The sequence below is a fragment of the Tamandua tetradactyla genome, chromosome 26, assembly GCF_023851605.1.
Source record: "Tamandua tetradactyla isolate mTamTet1 chromosome 26, mTamTet1.pri, whole genome shotgun sequence".
Taxonomy (NCBI): Eukaryota; Metazoa; Chordata; class Mammalia; order Pilosa; family Myrmecophagidae; genus Tamandua; species Tamandua tetradactyla.
Window position 1 is genome coordinate 5,689,323 of NC_135352.1, and position 8,163 is coordinate 5,697,485.

Genomic DNA, 8,163 nt, shown 5'->3' on the forward strand with positions numbered 1-8,163 from the left:
ACCCAATGGCTCTGCTCCCCAAATATCCTTCTCCCAGACTCCGAGCTACCACCAACTGGGTGGCCATAGAATCTGGGACACTCTGGCAGATGTTGGCAGACTGTAAGCGTCTAAGTTACCTCACTTCCATACACTCGGACTTCAGCCATGAAGGTAACAATATTGCTATGATCCCCTCTTCTAGTGGACAAGCCTCTAAGTTGCCACAAATGTGTCCTGTCTGAGCCAGACTTCCAAGTAGCTGGGATGGGCAGCTCCAAGCTCCTTTCAACAAACCCGATTAGAGAAAAGGGAAGAGCTGCTCAGGTGTAGGCTCATTTATTACAAGATGTATTTGATAAAGCCAGATTCCAAGATGTCAGGACAATTTTGAGAAGTGTTTATTTCAGTGGACCTCTGCCAGCCTCTGCATGGAGAAGGAAGCTGGAGGGGTGAATCCCAACCAAAACAATGGCCAAAAGTACAGTGGTCCATTTAGAACCGGGATTTATGCAATATGCCCCCTCTAAAACTGATTTCAGTTTATTATTTTATTTTCCTGAACATTTTATGCATTTATTTATTATTAAATGTACTCCCATGGCTCCATATTCCAGAACTATGAGAAAAAACATCCCTCCAGCCATTTAGTTTCCTTCCCTAATGCATAACCAGGGATATTTTATTCATATATTAGCAAATGCATATATATTCTTCCCCCCCCCCCTTTCATGTACAAATGGTAACATACTCTACATACTGTCCTGCACTTGCCTTTTTTTTTTTTGAATCAATATACTTTGGATATTGCATAAAAAGCTTCTGTGTTTTATTTTTATTTCATTTATTTTTATTCCTGGCATTCTGTTACATGGATATACCACAGTTTATTTAATCATCCCCTACTGATGGGCATTTAGAGTGTTTCTAAATGTTTTGCTCCTGCAATGAATAACTTTGGATGTGAACTTTTTCTTCATGTATGGTAGTGTAACTATACGATAGAATTCTACAAGTAGAATTGCTGGGTCAAAAGCTATATGCATTCAAAACAAGCCCTCTTTAAGAAAGCTGGTGAGATAGCTTTGGTGATGGGATAAGGTGGGATTGTTTAGAAATTCAGCTCAGGGACTCAGGAAAGAATGCATTGGAAATACCTCTGGACTTTTTGGTGACATTCATTTGGAAAACTATGAAGGTTCAAATAAGAAGAATTTCCATTTCCATCTTTGGATTTAGGAAAAAGTGCCTGCTTCTCAGGCTTTCTTCCTTCTCTTCCCATCCGCTTCATAATTTAACAGAAGAAAAAGGAGGAGGAAGAGGGGAACAATCAAGGCTGGCCTAAAAGAATCCAGCATATTGACAATTTTGTATTTTAACACAACAGCATTTCTAATAAGTGAATCCTAATGAGAACTCTGGTTTATCCAGAACTTTTAAATGCATGCTCATTCAAAGGCAAAGATTCATGACAAAGACAGTATAACAAAGATTTTGTACTGTCTGGAGAGGCTCATCTCCCATCCTAACCATGAATTTCCAGAATGAGGACTGTGAAGCATTAGAAAATCTCAAATCATGAAGGAAATTATTATTGTTCTAGCGTACTCACCAAGGCAGTTGGTGAGTCTTCATTTTGTTCTTATTTTTATTTATTGATAGCATCTGCAAAATTCGAAGGTAAAACAGGGCATATATACATGATTTCTCAACAAGGGTTGAGTTAATGAGTTTTCTGTTTCATGAACCATGTACCCCCCCCCCCCCAACAACAGCCACAAAAAAGTGAAGCAGAGTATCCCATTCTAGGTGTTTTGATATAAGGAGTTTCTCTTTGCAGAGGCTCTCAGCCCGAGCCCAGCTTTCTCCTCATCTTCGCCCCCTTGGGCCACTGAGTCAATTTTTGTTAGTGACCTTGACCCAGTAACTCTGAAATGGACTACTGGGGACCGGTATGAAGTTGATGGGCTCATAGGATCAGGATAAATTTAAATTCCAGGATGTCTAAAGTAAAATTCTAACAAGAATTCCCACGGAGTATTACCACCCCACCCCAACCCTGCTTCAGAGTTTGAAAAACTTTCAAGCATCATGAGGTGCCTTTACTGGGTCTCCTAAGGTCTGTAACTTATAACTTCAACTGCTCTCTGCCAGGCTGTCTTTGTTTTTCTCTTAATTTCCTTAAATTAATTAATCAATGAATGAACAATAAAAACCCAAACAAACAAACACAGATCTTCAACCGGAAAAGTTTCAATGGTTGAAAACTGGGTGTGGAAAGTGTTTTTTCCCACGTTTATTCCTGGTTCCACATCAGGCCTGAATGGATGCTCACAGGTTCCTCTCCTCTCTCCAAGCCGAGAGCATTTTTCACCACTGCAGTCAAAATGCATGATGACAATTTTATTTATGACAGAAGACATGTTTTAAAACAGTTGTTTTAAAACAACTGACAGCGCTGCAAGATGGGAAACGACAAGAAAGTGCGATATTTTGTTTTTGGAAGGGGGTAAGGGATAGGGTGCTGGCAAAGGAGAACAGTATTTTCCTTGTTAAAAGATGGAATTCATCCTTTATTCCTTGAGCAAATAAAGGAAAACCATCCAGGAAGAAAGCTGGAGAAAGGACACTGCATAATGACAATATTCAAAGATCTGGGGCAGTTGGGTGCAATTCCTTTGAATTCCCTTGAATTGCTTCTTACGGGGGCAATCTCAAAGAGAGATAATGCCATATGGAAGTTTAAGGGTGGTGTAGGACCGGAAGGAAGGTGAACCCTGCTCCCCCAACCCCACCTCTCTCTGTGTGTGACCTTTTAATCAGCTCAACACGTGTTCATGAGGTTCCAAGTTTTCTACCCCTCAGTCTCCCCAGAGAATGCAAGACTATGTCCTCGGAGAAGCACAGAACATTAAAGGCTGTTGTACTTGATGGCTCACTGAGGACCCTGAAGAGAAAGAATTTTCTCAGCATTTTGTGCTTGAAGCGAAATCTGTGGCCAACAGCTGGAAAATGCCATCTTTTCCTTCTTCCTCTTTTTTTTTTTTTTTTTTTTTTTTTAGAGAGAGGGAGGAAAGGAAGGAAAGACAGAGAAGGAAGGAAGGATGGAAGGAAGGAAGGGAGGAAGAAAGGGAAACATTTTTAAACATTTTCTTGTTTTATTATATTTTGTTTGTTTGTTTGTTTTTTACATGGGCTGGGGCCGGGAATCGAACCGGGGTCCTCCGGCGCGGCAGGCAAGCACTCTTGCCCGCTGAGCCACCGCGGCCCGCCTCCTTCTTCCTCTTTTTTAAGTCTGGGAGGAAAATGACAGAAAATGAGATCTGGCCAGAGTTGACTCTCACCCTCTAGGGGAGGAGAAATGGAAGGCAAAAATCAAGAGTGAACGAGGAAAGGTAGGGAAAAGAAAGAATGCGCTTAGACGAGAAAGAACCTGTCTCCACCGTGATGTTGAATAAAAAACACAGTCTCTGGAGGTGGTGGCAGGACTCAAGGTATAGAAAGGAGCTGGAATATTCTGGCATTTTTTTTTTTTTTTGGAGGGGGTGCATGGTCCAGGAATCGAATCTGGGTCTCCTGCATGAAAGGTGGGCATTCTAACCGCTGAACTACCCCTGCACCCTTCTGGCACATTTTTAAAGAAAACTTAAAAAAATTACTTTTTGATTTAGGGGTCCGAGTATGTTGGGGCAGGATTGATGAGGATTGACCAGGAGCAAGCAACTCCGCGGAAGGGTCTTTCATTGTTTTGATATGGGTTCTACCCAACAGAATGCCTAGCTCATCCTTTCTCAGCCCTGAGAGGCAAATCTCCGGGTCCTACACCCTTATTCCTTCGTCTTGGACCTGGGCAGGATGGCCAGTTAAAGCGTTTGGTCAAGTTCCTCCTTGAGGACACGAATTCAGACCTTCTTAGAACACACCTACCCCCTCATCACCCCTGTAAGCAAAGCAGGAAATTGGCTTCTTCAGCCCAATGTATTTTGCCAAATAAGAGAGTGTTAATATTTGCTGCCCATTTCCCCCTCCCCCTGCCGCCCCAAGAATTGGATTACTTAAAGCATCTTTTCTAAGACGTCAGCAGTTTAATAGAGGCAATAAGTCAGGGCTGCCCTTGTGTTTTATTTTTCTGCCAGTATTTAGTTAATTAAAGAATGCAAATTAAAACACCTTAATTTATGTAATATCAATACCAACACCTTAAAACATTTGGCATAACTGCTCTGGCACGTCCTTTACATAAACTCTTCAGAGCAGTGCTAATAAAAATGAAAACGATTGTAAATCAAATTTAATTTATTCATTTTTCTGTTTGGTATGAAAGCATATGCCAAAATCAAGTTATTTATGAGTGCGTCAAAACAATAGGCAGTTTTATCGGTTGCAAGTGACAAAAAAGGTTTTCAGAGGGGTGTGTGTTTTAATTTTGAAACGTCTCCTGGTACATCTATTTTCTGGACTGCAATATCTAAAATTTATATTTTTGTACCCTTATCTCCAGAAAAAAAGTGGATCAGATATTGAAAACCACCTCAGGTCTGAAAACATGGCAATATCCACTCAAAAAGGTACCTGCAACCAACTATATGTAGAGAGACATACACGCAATTCATTCAATGGTATGTGAATCTGCAGGTGAGATAAAAGGTGGATGATTTATATCTGATTTCTTAAATATTCTATTAAGGGGGTTGTCTCACAGGAGGCCCAGATACAGACAGCATTGGAACTGGTTTGGTGTGTGGCTGCTTTCTTGTAAGCTGTAGAGATGAACTACCTGTATTTGAATGAATAGCTGCACACCCATTTTCACCCTAAGGATATTTTACTTAGTTCTGGAGAAAGAACTGTAGGTGCACTCAGGGGTTCTGAGGGATGGCATATACGGTCCCTCTTTCCCCTGATGGAGCTCCCTGAGTGCAGCTTTTTTCAAAAATCACTTCCATACTCAGGTGCCAGTCTTTACTTAAGCATGTATGAAGGTGTGTGGGAGAGGAGAGTTGAGAGGAGTTCTGGGGAAATGCTCTCCACCTCCAAATGCAACCCTCTAGCCAGCCCATGGCCTCTTTATTTGGAAGGAAGAAAAACAACCCAGCACCATGCTATGCCATATTTTATCCATGATCTTTTAGTATAAGCATTACAAGCTTGACAGAGAGTTAGAATGATAGGGTTCATCCTGTGAGCACATAATGAAGTGGTAAGTGGCATCTTTCAGTGACCCATCCCAGCTGGGGTCCTGCTTCCATGAGGGTTGTGGGGAGACTACCCCAAATTCCCAAATAGAGTAGATTCTAGTGACTCCCCTTCCTGTGTTAAAACAGTGATGTACCTTTTACATGGGACCCTCTCAGCTCAGGCTTTCTGCAATAGAGAGTTAGAAACTTAACACTCTTTTAGGACACACAAAGTGCATCATTTTTGGGGGTAACCAAGCAAAGTCAGAGGGTCTTAGAAATTTGATGCACCCCCTCGCCCTCCCGCCCCCCACCCCCACCCCCCCCAGTGTCTCATTGGGATCATGGGGAAAAAGAGAGTCTGGTATGGCAGACAACCTACTTGAGAAACAAAGTGAACTTCCTGCATTTTAATTAGGGCATGTTGGCACAGAAGCTTCCCCAGGACTCAGTGGAAGAGCTGGAGGGAGCGAGGGAAATTTTCGTGGGTACTTGCTGGGCAGTTGCTGGGGTCCGTCCAACTGTCCATCTGGGAATCTGTATATCCTCACATGTGGCAGTGGGCACATCCTCTCTCATTTTTTTTTTCTAGTTACATGTCATCTGTCAAAGCTAACTTTTACCTTTCTATTTATTTATACTCCTTCTACCTCCTTAAAAATTTGAGGTCGCTTACAATTCAAAATGCAGATACAGTAAGACCTGAAGCCATTAACAGAAGAGTAAAAAAAGATCAGAGCCAAGTACAAAGGAGGAGGGGGAGGAAAAAGAGGAGTAATTATACCAGAGGGGAAAAAAAACTTAGATTAAAGAAAGCTAATGCAGTTGAGAACAAAACCCAGCTCCTGATTCCCGGGTAGCTTGGTGGGTGGCTGCCAGCTATTGTAATAGCTGCAAATCATGGAACCTAAAGGCAGGCTCGCGAATGCTTGCTGTGGACTTGTGGGTTAGGTGAGCTCAGTCAAGTTGCTTCATCTCTTTGAACGTCTTGTTCCTCATCGACAAAAATGAGGATAAAGCCACTCATCATGGAGGCGTCATAAGAACACAATTCTACAGCAGTAGTAGTTCTCACTTATATAGCCCACACTGTATGCCAACTACTTTTCTAGGACATATTTCATCAATCCTAAGATGCATTTTTCTCACATTTTAAACATCTCTTACATTGGTAAGAAAGTATCGTGTCATAGTTTATTCGGCAGCTTTTTTTTTTTTTTAACTTTCTGAGTAGGATCACCCCCCCCAAATGATACATTGTAGATTGGATGAAATGTACTATTAACTCATTCAGTCCTCACAATAACCTTATGAGGTAGGTACCATTTTTATCCCATTTTGTAGATGAGGAAACCGAGGCGCAGAGAATTTAAGTGACTCGTCCAAGGCCATAGCTGGTAAGCAGTGGGGCTGAGACACAGTCCTAGGTGATTAGACTCAACCACTACACTCTACTGCTGTTCAATAGATATTTCAGCAACAAACATTACAACAAAAACTCCACTGTTGGATGCTGGGGATACAAAGAGTTTTGTACCTGCTGTAAAGGATCCGGCTCTCTAGTGGGAAGCAGGGTGACACGTAAACAAATCATTATATCTCAGAGTGTTAAGAGCACCAATGGAAATATGTTCAACCACAGAAGTAGAGAAAGGAGAGAGGACTAATGTCTCTAAAGCCTTTGCCCTGGGGCTAAGCTCTGTAGTAGAAAATACTCTTCCAGCAGGTCAGGAGAGACACATATTTTCCTGGCTCTGAGAGGGATCTGTCAGATGGATCTTAAAATGATAGCTGTAAACATTAGTAGATGTGTCTTCAATACAGCCAGGACCCAAAGCTCAGGCACCTACTCAAAACCTATGACTGTTTCTTATACAGATGGGACAGTATGTCTTAAGGGAGCCTCGTACTCTTGGGCAAAGTTTGCAAGTGGCCTTCATGGCAGTGAAAGAAGAAGATGGGAAAACAGGAATGAACTACCTGTTTGGAGTAAGATAATGCAGTTTCAAGAAGAATGGGGAGCCTGAGGGGTCAGTGACTGAATTCTCAGACTTGGGGGGAAGAAGACCTGAAGTTCAATTCCTTCTTTTGCCACTTGGGAGCACATAGTTCTTTGAGTCTCAATTTTACTATCTACTGGGCATAATAACACTATACTTACTGTCTCCCCCCTCCCCCCTCGCTGTTAAAAGATCAATTAAAATAATCTATGTGAAATTACTTTCCAAATTAAAAATGCTATGCAAATGTGTCATTATTATGGTCAGGCCCTTCCATTCCCTTACAGGTGATATGACACAGACAAGTTACTCCAGGGGGGAAAAGAGTAACAGTAACTCCTGTTACTCCAGGAGTTGGCAATTGCCCAAAGTTTGGTGGTAGTCACTTTAGGGACTTGACCTGGAACCCTAAATTCTATGCTCTTACTGGGTGGGGTCTCTGACTCCCCGACTTGGTGAAGGAGCCAGGTGACTGCAGAGGTCTATCCTCTAGCATCGGGGTTGGAATCCTACCTTATTGCTTTCCTCACTGCCTCCATTCCTTGGACCCCAGCTCGCTGGCCAGCAGTGTGCATCCTTTTCCACGGATAAAGGTAAGTCCAGTGGTCAATAACCCAGGACCCAAACAAAACAAAACAGACAATCTACAAAATCCAAACAAATTTATTTTGCCAGAATTTCCCTGATAAAGAATGTTTTCTAAAATGTCAAACAGAACAAGTACCTTTATTGTGAAAACATCTTCTAGAGCAACCAAGAATGGGATGGAATTGTCTTGGCCTTAGCCACAGAGCCTGTGACCCCTTTTCGTTGCAGTGTCACCTACAGGAGGGAGGCCTGGCCTTCAAGTCCAAAGAAAACCCTTTGGCCTGCAGCCTCCGAGGTGCTGGTGCTAACAGGCCACACCCTGGGGCACCAGAACCCCACTCGCCTTTTCCAGCCTTTCCTGGGAGGGAGAAGGAAGGAAGAAATGGGAGGAGAAAGAGAGGGAGAAGGAAGGGGCTTGG